At 38.8% G+C, this 13,413-nt stretch overlaps 1 protein-coding gene and 1 long non-coding RNA gene across 10 annotated transcripts in view; both read right to left on the bottom strand.

Moving 5' to 3' along the window:
• The window catches only part of MINDY3 (MINDY lysine 48 deubiquitinase 3), an 82,584-nt gene that overhangs the window by 19,364 nt on the left and 49,807 nt on the right, over window positions 1-13,413 (bottom strand). The window lies entirely within an intron of this gene.
• On the bottom strand, window positions 4,575-12,375 carry LOC146399513 (uncharacterized). Its single transcript, XR_014817937.1, has 2 exons — window positions 11,790-12,375; window positions 4,575-10,468 (listed from the first exon to the last, which is right to left on the bottom strand). It is a non-coding gene; the product is annotated as an uncharacterized LOC146399513 (long non-coding RNA).

Raw genomic sequence — 13,413 nt, 5'->3', positions numbered from 1 at the left:
ACAATATGAAGAAGAGGATTCCACTCTTAGATTTTCCATTTCCAAAACTTAATATGGCAATAGCTTTTAGATTACATCTTTAATATATTTTCCCATAAAACTATCCAGACACCCATAATGTTTTGAATACTGTCAAGTCTATTAGAGGAGATAAACACCTGTTCTATACATTTAAAGTCACAATCTAATGGGAAAGAGAGAAAAAGATGTTCCTATATCCTTATTTCCATGAATGTGGTTAAAATTATCTTAGGAAAAATTTACTTCTAAAATAAAATTCAAACATACATTAATGTCTCACCCTCAAAAAGTGAGTTACACAAATGCTGGAGAGGGTGTGGAGAAAAGGAAACCTCCCCACACTGTTGGTAGGAATGTAAACTGGTACAGCCACTATGGAGAACAGTATGGAGGTACCTCAGGAAACTAAATATAGAATTACCATGTGATCCAGTAATCCCACTCCTGGGCATATATTTGGACAGAACTTTCATTCAAAAAGATATGTGCACACCTATGTTCACTGCAGCACTATTCACTATAGCCAAGACATGGAAACAACCAAAATGTCCATCAAGAGATGAACGGATTAAGGAGATGTGGTATATATATACACTGGAATACCACTTGGCTATGAAAAAGAGTGAAATAATGCCATTTGCAGCAACATGGATGGAACTAGAGATTCTCATACTAAGTGAAATAAGTTAGAAAGAAAAAGACAAATACCATATGATATCACTTATATGCAGGGTCTAAAGTATGGCAGAAATGAACCTATCTTCAGAACAGAAAAAGATGCATAGGCATGGGAACAGACCTGTGGTTGCCGAGGAGGAGGGGGAGTGGGAGGGAGAGGAATGGACTGGGAGTTCCGTTCCGGGTTAGTAAATGCAAACTGTTACGTTTAGAGTGGGCAAGCAATGAGGTCCTGCTGTATAGCACAGGGAACTATATCCATTCACTTGTGACAGAACATGCTGGAAGATAATATGAAAGAAAGAATATATATATATGCAAGAAAGAATATACACACACACACACACACACATATATATATATATATATAAAACTGGGTCACTTTGCTGTTCGGCAGAAATTAACAGAACATTATATATCAACTATACTGTAATAAACATTCTTTTTAAAAAAACTATTGAGTTATATAAATAAATAGATTCCAAAGATGTAATTCCAAGTTACTCCAGTCAGCAACAATACTTGCATAAGCATTTTCTTTTTGTCGTCTCTAGCTGTAGCAGTCAGGAGAAAATTTCAACGTGTACTGCACCTGAAACACTTTCACGTACCCTCCCTCCCCCACTAGCAAGAGAATCTAAATATTCGACTCTTGTTTTTAGATTCTCTTGCTAGTGGTAGTTAGCTATATTTTAAAACTCTGATTTATCATCAACATTATTTTTACTCTAAAAGTAGCTCTCTACATTAGTCAAGTATAATCAGATGCTTTTATCAAAGGAATGTTGGAGCAAACAACCCCTTCTTAGCCAATTTACTGGTCAACAGGGAAGGCTAAACAATACAGCTTTTAAAATTATCTAGCTTCACCCAACTTTCCTTAATGGCAAAATGGTACAGAAGGGAAGGGAACCAAAAAACCCCAAGCTGTAATGGGACTATCTAATTTCCCAGAGTCATGAAACAAATACCTCATTTTCATGTCGTTCTATCTGTACACCATAAACCTTTTAAATGTTGTAATGCTAGCTGTCCTTCTGAACACCTACTGAAATATAAGAAATGCTTGTGTTTAGTTTGTTAGGTAGGTATAAGTATGTAATTCATTACGGAAAAGGTCTTTAAAGCTTACTCACTGTACCTTTCATTATTATCAGGAGCAATCTGTTGTCATGAGTAATCAAAGAACCTCTGAGAGTTACCTAAGTTCAAGAACGATCACACACATATAAATTACATCATAGCTCGCAGATATTTTTTAGAGCTACTAAGAGTCCTTCAAAAAAAAAATGAAGTTAACTGGTATATAATTTCCCTTTAAGCTGTAAGTAAAATTTCACTTTAAAATCACTTTATTGTATGCTTCATATTGACTCTTCATTCATTAACAATACTTAGGTAAACAACTTTGGAAACATTTAAAATTCTCAAATGTTCTCAAGTACATAATGTTCTTCAGTGTCAATGTCAGAAACAGTAATCAGTGACTGCCATCAACTGGAAGCAGGTAGGACAGTGGTCTTTTTTCTTACTTTTCCATCTTTCCCAAACAATGGGCAGAAGTCCCAGCTATCTCCACAACAGCCCTGGGGGGGTGACCTGGCTCCGTGCTGGGTCAGCAGAGAAGTCAGGGTAGGGAACATACCGCAAAGCCCTGTGAGGTTCTTTCTGGACAAAAACATGCACTCTAACCGGGTAAACGAAAGAAGGCAGTAGGAGGAGCAGTCTCCAATAGATGTGATTTGCCGTAACTATTACAGTTATTACTATTAGCCACTGGACTTCTTTTTCTTTCTCTTTATTGCCATAACTGCACAACTCACTTTATGATCCCCCCAACCCCAGCCTTTCTCTACCAGTTTCTGCCAGAGAATTCACCCCTCAGGCCTAAGGTGTCCACTCTCTCCTATGCACTTAGAATCACCTTCTGGGTTCTCTTGTTTACTCTGAAGAACTGGGCCAAGAAATGTCTTCACTTTTAACCACTATTTCATTAAGCAAACAGCTAACATAAGCCAATTCTCTCTAGGTATGAACACCTACAGGATTCAAGAGAAATGATTATCTGACTTTTTAAATGTTAGATGTTAATATTTTATAATCACCTGGGCAAAAATCAATCTGATAGTCAAAAAGTTCCTCTTTATTTCTAGGCAAAGACTCCTTGTGTCCTTGACACTAATTAAAACTCTGTTAAGTCACCTGGACACATGGTAACCCATGGTGGTTGATGGTACTGCTGTTCTCAATTCCTTTTACTTCCCTGTAAGCTGTCACCTCTGCTTGTTGCTATGGGACCCACAGTACCTCTCTGTGGGAGGGGCCTACTTCCTGGCCCCAGTGACATCAGGTTTGGCCAGAGAAATAGAAGCAGAAGTGACATCCTGAGAGCTCCTAGAAGAAACCCTAAGTGCCATCTGTGGTTTTGCCTGGCATCTTCTCCCTCTGCTGAGCAAACAGGCCATCCTGACAGAGGCTGCTCCATAGAAGAAGGAGGCGCACAGAAGGTACGTGCAGCCAACATTAAGATTAAGAGCGAAAGGAGGAGTTCCTGTCATGGCTCAGTGGTTAACGAACCCAACTAGTATCCATGAAGAGGCAGGTTCGATCCCTGACCTTGCTCTCTGGGTTGAGGATACGGCATTGCTATGAGCGGTGGTGTAGGTTGCAGATGTGGCTTGGATCTGGCATTGCTGTGGCTGTGGTGTAGGCCGCAACTACAACTCTGACCTGACCCCTGGCCTGGGAACCTCCATATGCCATGGGTGTGGCCCTAAAAAGACAAAAACAAAAGAGCAAAAGGAGCACTGGGGTGTGTGTTTGGGGAGATGGGTGTGGTGGGAACAGTGTGCTCCAGCACCGGCAAACAGAGGGTGCTCTGTATGCAGAGTTTAAATATAATAACACTGACTCTGTGAAAGTCCCCTTTATCATCATCGTACGCAAGCAGTTCTGAACCACTTCAGTGGTCAAACATCTCTCCTACCTGGGGCGCACTGCTCTCACTGCCCCCTTCTTGAACACAACTGTGTAAGTCGTTTAAGTTTTAGGGTTGTTTCTGTGACTTCAGAAAGCTGGCCAAAGGAACTGAACCCTAATCGTGTACCCCAGGTTTAGTCTGCTTGCCCACGTGTACAGTATTTGCTCTTCCTCTTCACACTCGACCTACTTCTCCCTCTTCCATTCCCTCACGCCACCCATCAACATTGATTTTAGCAACACAAGCTGCACACAGGGGACTCTCTGCACGTACAGACTTCCTATGAAAATGGAGGCCTAAAAAGATGATGGAAATTGGAGTCCACACACCACGAGTCCTCTGAGCTTAGAGGGCTTGGATTAATACAAAGGCCTTTTCTACACTTTTAAAAAAGTTTGACCGTGGAAAAGAGTCATAGTATCCAATTTCTAATACTCAAGTTTTATTACAGCTTCATACGGAAATTCTTACTGTTCAATTAAGGAGGCTGTTTTACGTCCATGAAGACACTTTTCATTCAAACCTTGGACACTCATGCTTAGCCTTTCCCATCAAGATAAGAATGTAAATATGGTGTAATGAAGATGGTCTGGGAAGAGACAATTCTTGCAGCTGGTACTATATCTGATCCCAACCTCTGCTTGCATCTCAGTCTCCTAGTGCAACAAGTACATTTCGGCCATACCGAACCAACTACTGTTCTCCAAACACAGCATGAAGTTTCACATCCACGTCTCTTGCCTTTTTGCTTCATCTTTTTCACAAGCCTAGAAATTAGCCCTCTTTTTATACATCTAATATATACCATGTCCTCTAATTCAAGTATCATCTCCTCTGAACCTCTGTCTCCCCTCTATCAGTCTCTATTTCACTCTACTGTAAAAATTTTCGTGTCTTTTCTTTTTTTTTCCTAAAGGACAGACATTAGTTAAAACCTCAGAAGTCAGAATCCTTGCTTTAGCCAGGAGGTGTTATTTTTCACTGGCCCCAAACTATAAAATATAGATGAAAATACTGACTTCACAGGGTTGTAATGAGGATTGAATAAGAAATGAATGTGAGATACTTAGAGCCTGACACATAGGAAACATTCAGTAAAAGTAAGTAGCAAACTATTACAATGTATATGAATCTCTGCATTTCAACAGTATTTAGCACAATACTAAATAATGTTTGTTCTACTTGGGACTTGGGAAAGCAGATAAATCAGGAAGTATCATAGATACAAGAATGTAGAAAGGAAATTATAGGAGCATCAAGGGAGAAAGAGAATCAGCAGTCATAACACAAAAGATGGCAAGACTGGACCATGAATGTTGAGCAGGATTTTGATCACATTCTGGGCAGAAGACAACATAAACAAAAGCACAGAAAAATAAACAAGCAAAAACACAAATTTCTTAACACTTACTATTATACATTAAATATGTGCTGTAAGACCTTTTCTGCAGTCAACTCTATTTGCTACAATTATTTTCATCAATTCTAGACAGATGGGTAGAGGTGCGGACTTCTCAGTGCTGATTCTAAACACATGGACCTGACTTATAAGAGAATGCCTTTAGGCTTCTCAGTGATACTTTGTCTTATTTGAACAATTATTTGGGTTCTATTGTTAACAAAAAATTATAAGAAATTTAAATGGAAAGAGGGATTAGTTTCGGTAGGCTGAGTGACATCACTGACATGACTGAGATAACTAAGAGAAGAAAAAAATTCCTAAAAACCAATATAGAAACATGACAAGTTATGATTTAAACTAAAAAAAATTAATACCTTAGCTCTTAAATTCAATCCCTTTCTGTAGGAGATAAGGCTTGAAATTTAAACAAATATGTGAACTCTAAAATTTACTTAGGATAAATGGACAGGATGACCACACTGCATTAATACATAGGAAAACCCCATTACAAAATGCCCAACCGCGAATTACATTCCAGTCCTAAGACTTTTTCCCAGTAATTAAAGATACACAGAAGTGAATCTTCTTTATAACAAACAGTATCTATAAAGCATCATCTTACTTCTTTTCCTTAAAACTGTGTTAATACGTCTAGAGAAATGTATTAATGGTAAAGTAGAACTGTCCAACTTTTAAAAACCCTAAAAAAGGGCTCTAACTGTAATGTAGTCCTGCTAATGTTACACCAAAGAGTAATACACAAAAGGAGCTTGCTCTGTGGAAAGAATTCTACCTAGATTCCCAGTAACAGATACCACTGTAAGAATTGGCAGCTGGTACAGGAACAGTTCAATGTTTTGTTTCTCCTTTGCATTAAATTCAGTTTCTCTACATACTTTGCATTTAAACAGAAATGTATTTTCATGTGTTCTTACCTGAAAGGAAAACTGCTTTATCATAGGAAAGGTCAAAGGTGACACTCTGCACACCCATACAATGAGTCCTTTTATAACCATAAAAGAGACAAAAGGGAATGTAAAATGCATCTTCCCAATTTCAAAAGTCTCAAATGGATTACCAAGCAAATTAATCACTGATCTTCTGAAGATGAAACTAGATGTTACAGGTAGATTTGAACTATTTTTATGTTGGATCGGCAGCTGCTATCCCAGATTTAAATGCACAATAAAAACAAAGATGATAAAAATTTATTTTATCACTGTATATGCATAATTCTATATAATACTTAAGTATCATATTTATATTTTCAAATGCAAAGCCCTCATCTTGAATTCACACTGAACATTAGTTTCATAATTAGTTCCAAATCAAGAGGAAATTATGAAAGTGACCCAAATAACTTAATCTTAGAACCCAAATATAAAAAGGAAGTCTAAGAGTCAAAAGGAAAAATGATGGTTAAAGAAGAAAAAAAAAAGGTAATGGAACAAATGTCCAAATATTCTATTGGGCAATATTTGGGCCTTTAAAGTATATTAACATGAGCATGAAAAGGCCTGGTTTATAAAAGAAAAGATTTAATTAATGTATCATTAAAACAAATATTACACTGCTTTATTTTTTCTTTTGAAGTTAAGGAAAACTGCTCAAAAAGATAAATAATTTTAAAACATATGTCCTAAATTCTTTAAGTATCTGCTATTCAAAGTCATTCCTTTTACCTGTGCAGGAGATTTGCAAGTTTGCAGCTAAGACATCAAAAGCACCATGGTATGATGTCTGAATACACTGCCTATGCCCACAGAGCCTAGGCTCTCACAATGTACCGATCCCAAGGTTTTATTCTGCCGTGGCTCAGGAACCTAATTGGAAAACTCTCCTTCCTGCTTAAAAGAAACTGTTTCCTTCTTTGAAAAAGTCCATTTATGTACTGCATTTCAACACCTTATAGAAGCTTCTGTGGGACCCCTGCTGCTTGATGCCTCTGAGTTCCTAAAAGGTCCTTGCAGTTAGATTCCATGCTGTTGTCCCTCAATATTTAGTATAAAACTCCTATTGACAGAGGATAGCAAGCTATACATTTTTTTCAACCACATTCTCTAAGATAATCAGAGTACAGTATCATTTCTATTGTTTCACAGACACAGATGTTAAGATAAAAAAAGGTGACCCTGTCTATATTAGATGGAAAGTAAAATTATGTCTAAAACATGGCAGAGGGTCAAAATTAAAAAACTTGAAGATTAAAGATGGATATAAATGATCAATTTAAAGTTTTACCACCTGTTCACAAAGGTTATCTATTTTTATTATTGATTTTCAAATAAAACTGAATTACGAAAAATCTCCTCCAATCCTACCAAATGTGTTCAGTGATTCTCCATGGGTTGGGAAGAGGGTTCTAATGAAATAAAAATAAGTCCTGGGCCACTGGACATCTCCAGTATCAAGTGATTTTATTAAACAGGTTGGCACTAAAACTTAATCACAAATTTACGCTCAACCTCACTAACAGAGAAATGCAAATCAAAACCACAATGAGGTACCACCTCGCACTGGTCAGAATGGCTATCCTTAAAACATCTATAAATAACAAATGCTGGAGAGGGTGTGGAGAAAAGGGAACCCTCCTTCACTGTTAGTGGGCATGTAAGTTGGTTCAAGTGCTCTGGAAAACAGTATGGGGGTTCCTCAGAAAACTAAATATAGAACCACCACATGATTCAACAATCCCACTCTTGGGCATATATATCTGGACAAAGCCTTCATTCAAAATGATACATGCACCCCTATATTCATGGCAGCACTATTCATAATAGTCAAGACATGGAAACAACCTAAATGTCCATTGACAGATAAATGGATTAAGAAGATGTGGTACATATATATACAATGGAATATTACCCAGCCACAAAGAACAAAATAATGCCATTGCAACAACTAGATGGAGGCAACTAGAGACTCTCATACTAAGTGAAGTAAGTCAGAAAGAAAAAGACAAATACCATATGATATCACTTACATGTGGAATCCAAAATATGGCACAACTGAACCTATCTACAGAACAGAAACAGACTCACAGACAGAGAGAACAGATTTGGCTGCCAAGGGGGAGGGGGAAGAAGTGGGATGGATGGGGAGTCTGTGGTTGGCAAATGCAAACTATTACATTTAGAAGGGATAAGCAATGAGGTCCTACTGTATAGTTCAGGGAATATATCCAGTCTCTTGGGATAGACCAAAATGAAAGCTAATATGAGAAAAAGAATGCATATATGTATGTCTGAGTCACTATGCTGTAAAGCAGAAATTGACTCAATGTGTACATCAACGATAGCCTAATAAAAAATAAATTAAAAAAATCACATACCTCTTTTTAAAAACAGTAATTACTTAGAATCCAAAAAATAAACTGTTCATCAAAAAATGAAAAGCCACAACAGATAGTTAAGAAGTTATTTCACTGAAGAAAAACAATTTTCTTATCCACCTCAAACCGTGAACACAAATCTTAAACATGATGGAGTATATAATGTGACAATGTTTATTTATAAATACTCATCAAAGTTGTTTTTATTCACTAACTGGAAAAAGAATCTGTGTATGCATGTGTATTTAAATTGATCAGATAGAAGAATAAAAGGAGGTTCTTCTGTTTTTACCTCCACACATGATACGGCATGCATTAACTGTTGTTTTTTGGCTTATAAGCTTAGGGATCTACTGAATTTTTATGATCAAAGGCAATTTAGCACACTTAAGCCCCTTTCCCCTCTTCCTCAAGTATCAACATGGTTATATCACAATGTGAAACAAATTTTTGGTGTTTTCTTCCAATTTATATGTTCAATAAAAATTTATACAACATGAACGCGTGCCTGACACTGTTCTAGGTGTTAGGTAACGCAGGAGACAAAAGAGACAAAAATCCTGCTGTTATAGAGCTTATTAGTGAAATAGACAATACACAGAACAAAATAAGTACAATATAGAGAATATGCCTGAGAGCCAGAATATATTAAAACATTTTACAATTCAGTAAAAAGAAAAACAACCAAATTCAAAAGTAGGCAAGGGACCTGAACAGACAGTTCTCCAAAGAAGATATACAAATGGCCAAAAGGCACATAAAAAGATGATTAACATCGTTAGTCACTGGGGAAATGTAAATCAAGATCACAGTGACCACTTAATATCCACTAGGATGGCAATAATAATAGGACAATAGCAAGTTTTGGCAAAGGGGTGGAAAATTGGGAACGCTTGTTTACTGCTGGTGCAAATGTAAAATGATAACGTTGCCGTGGCAGTTCCCCAAAAAGCGAAACGTAAAATCGCCGTGTGACCCAGCAATTCCAGTTCTAGGTACATACCTAACTTCCCCAAAGAACTGAAAAGAGAGGCTTAAATAAGGGCCTGTGTAGATGTTCACAGCAGCACTGTTCACAACAGCCTCGAAGTGGAAACACGCCACTGATGAGGGAATGAACTGTGTGAAACGCATACACTGTGACATCATTCAGCCGGAAAAAAGAAATGAAGCACTTGTACATGCTACAATGAGGATGAACCTCAAAAACTTTATCTTCAAAGAACCCAGACACAAAAAATGACATGTTGTATGATTCCATTTATATGAAACATCCAGTATAGATAAATCCATAGAGATTGAAAGCAAATTGCTGGTTGCCAGGGCCCTGAAGAGTATGGGAAGTAACTGCTGAATGGATATATTTACATATTTCTTTGGCAGCATCCACGGCATGAGGAAGTTCCCAGGCCAGGGACTGGACCTGTGCCACAGCAGCAACCAAACTGTTGCAGTGACAATGCCGGATTCTTAACCCGCTTCGCCACATGGGAATTCCTGAATAGGAGGTTTTATTTTGGGGTGATGAGTATGTTTTGGAACTAGATATAGGTGGTGGTTATACGACACTGTGAATGTACTAAGTGCCACTAAATTGTTCACTTGAAAATGGTTAGTGTTGCATCCCAAACCCCCAGCAGATCCCCCCACACCCCAATCTGTCTCATTTGGAAACCATAAATTTTTCAAAGTCTGTGGGCGTTTGGGATGGAAATGCTATAAAGTTGGGTTGTGATGATCATTGTACAACTATAACTGTAATAAATTCATTGAGTAATGTAAAAAAATAAAACTTAAAAAAAAGAAAATGGTTAGTTTTATGTGAAATATGCCTCAGTTAAAAAATCTATTTTTTTGAGAGTGAGCAACAGAATGTTAATGAAAAGGGGGAAGGGAGAGGGGTTGAGATTCTAGAAGGAGTGGCCAGGGAAGGAGGTGACACTTGGATGAGGACCTGAGGGAAGGAAGGACTTCTACACAGACATGTGACAAAAGATGCTAAAAGGAAAGAGCAGGAGGCAGAGGAAAGGCCACTATGGAAGCAGGACAGTGCTCTCTGTGGGGAGGGCAGGAGAAAATGAAGTCTGAGGGTCACAGGGAATCTGATGACTCAAGGTAGGGACTACGAGGTTTTTTCCTCTTAGTGGAAAGGGAGCTGATGACATGAAATGACTTACGTTTAATGGGCTCATTTTAGCTGCTGAATTGAGAAGATACATGAAGGGCACAGCATGGTCATGAGTTAGAACGCTATTTCAGTGACCTAGGAGAGAGAATCTGATCTGTCTTTCAGTAAATTTTCAGTTTCTCTTTTGCCCTTCAAATATTCTTTTCCCATGGCCTCCACAGTTTCATGGGTATAATCACTTTTACAGCTTTTTGAAGTTGTCTTTTGATCACTACACTATCCTACACTGTCAACTTTTTTGAGTTCCTTTCCCCATCTGCCCTGATTTCTGTTTTTCACGTAAGCATCACTCAACTGTCTGGTGACCCTGGGTGGTTTGCTAATACATGAAAAATTAAAAAGTTTTGTTTGTGTGGGCAGGACCGGTAAACCACACTATGTTACTTGGCAGGGCCATTTCAGTGAGATGCACCAAAATGCAGTATTTTATTTTATTATGTCTTTTTTAGTGCCAAACCCATGGCATGTGGAGGCTCCCAGGCTAGCAGTCAAATCAGAGCTGCAGCTGCCGGCCTATGCCACAGCCACAGCATCCAAGGATCCAAGCCACGTCTGTGACCTACACTACAGCTCATAGCAATGCCGGATCCTTAACCCACTGAGCAAGGCCAGGGATCAAACCCACGTCCCCATGGATACCGGTCGGATTCGTTACTACCAAGCCACAATGAGAAACCCCAAACTGCAGTATCTTCATCCTTCTTTTTGACCTTGGTCAATTTGGCTGAAGAAAAATAAAGTGCTTTAGTAATGGGCAGCCACCATCAACAGGAGCAAAACTCCTGAGCTCTTTCTGAGGGTCTAAGATCTAATCATCTGGTTAGACTGCTCACCCCTCATCTATCCAAGTCGACCTATCACCAACTCCTGTCAGTTTAACCCAGGAATGAATCTCTTAAATTAATATATAGCTGACCCTTGAACAATGAAGATGTTGGGGGCACCGACCCTCAGCAAGATCAAAAATCTGCATCGTGTATAGTCGGCCCTGTGTCGACAGTTCCTCTATATCTGTGGTTCTGCATCCACAGGCTCAATGGGCACTCAACCAACTGGGATTGTCCAGCACTAAGCATTCACTACTGAAAAACGTCCATGTGTAGGTGGACCTGCTCAGTTCATAACTGTGTTGTTCAAGGGTCGGTTGTACTTCCGTCTCCCACCACCATCACCCTGGATCAAATGACACTCTGTGATTACCAGGAATACTTGTTGGCCAGCTGATCCAGCCCCTAGGGCATCCTTCTATGTCTGTTTTCCACAATTAGCCAGACAGATCTTTCAAAAGGCAATTTTAGTCCACTTCCCGTCCTTCCCACCTCCCCCTAACCGCTCCCACCAGAGATTTTCAAGTCCAGTGGCTGTCGTTAGGCTTAGAAGAGTTGAATGTGCTGCCTCCCTTTGCAGCCTCATCCCGTTCCCGCACAGCCTCCAGGTCTCCAGTCTCCTGCTCTGCTCTTTCACTGGTTCACACCACAGCCCTTTCTTCTGCAGCTGCTTGCTTGCTCCAGCTACTTCCTTTGTAGGGAGTGGCCTTTTTACCCCCTCTTCCCATAGTTTAATCTTACTGACGAGGCCTCGGTGCTCACTTTCGATATCAATTCTTTAGGGAAACGCTCATCTTACTTACAGCTTTACAGACCCGTGCTTTGTTAGCACTCATCACAGCTGTCATTTTGTGTGATTCTTCGATTAAGGCCTCCCCCATTAGAACGCACCCTTCAGAAAAACAGGAGCCTCGTCTATTTTTGCTCATCACTGCATTTACGGCACCCAGCATAATGCCAGGCGCACATTATAGGCCCTGTAAATACACAACAAATGGACATAAACAGAAATAAAGAGACTTGAACTACCATTGCCTCTAGTGTATAAGGGCATGAAAAAGCCTTCTGGCCTGCTGCTTTTCTTTTTCTTCTTTCCTTCCTCCCTTCCTTCCTTCTTCCTTTTTTTTTTTTTTTTTTTTTTTGGCCTTTTTAAGGCCACACTCATGGCATATGGAAGTTCCCAAGCTACAGGTCCAGTCGGAGCTGTATCTGCCAGCCTACACCACAGCCACAGCCATGCCAGATCTGCTACCTATACCACAGCTCATGGCAACGCCAGATCCTTAACCCACTGTGTGAGGCTAAGGATCGAACCCACGTTCTTGTGGATACTAGTTTGATTTGTTTCCACTGAGCCACGATGAGAACTCCATCAAAGGCATTTTACAAATGCTAAATTATAGACTGCCCTGAAAACTGTGACCTTAAAACGTATTTTTTCAAAGAAAAATCACTACAAAGAAGTCAGCACATGAAATACACAACCAGAAAAACACACTAGTTTTACAGAAAATGATATCAACAGTTAATTAAGCTCCTGGGGGTGGTGGGGTGGGAGGCAGAATGGTGTTGTTAATTTCAAGTCAGGATCATAAATGTGAACAAACCCACCAAAACAAATCAAGCAAAAATCAAGAAGAATAACAAAAACAAACCCACAGTCAAAATTACTTGCTCAAATATATAAATATTGAAGAACAACCAACTAATAGATCTTTGTAAAGAACAGAAAAATTTACAGTATTTTCTTTATAGAAAAGACTACATAAATACTACTTCATTCAAAAAAAATTAAAATTGCACCCAGTAAATGTTATCTAGTATTATCTCAGTAAATGTTATCTAGTATTATCAATTACCATTTATGTGTTCTTCCAGCTTTATAATACTTTATTTCAAAGGGAAAAGTGCTTTACTTGTAACTCTTTTTGAAGATAAACTGTTCCAGTAATCCAAATTCAAATGCTCTAAAACTCACTGAAATGG

The sequence above is a fragment of the Sus scrofa genome, chromosome 10 (assembly GCF_054392235.1).
Source record: "Sus scrofa isolate SSC_HxYL_T2T_F1_AM1 chromosome 10, Sscrofa_HxYL_maternal_Yorkshire_Landrace_v2.0, whole genome shotgun sequence".
Taxonomy (NCBI): domain Eukaryota; kingdom Metazoa; phylum Chordata; class Mammalia; order Artiodactyla; family Suidae; genus Sus; species Sus scrofa.
This window is presented reverse-complemented; position numbering and strand designations above follow the sequence as displayed.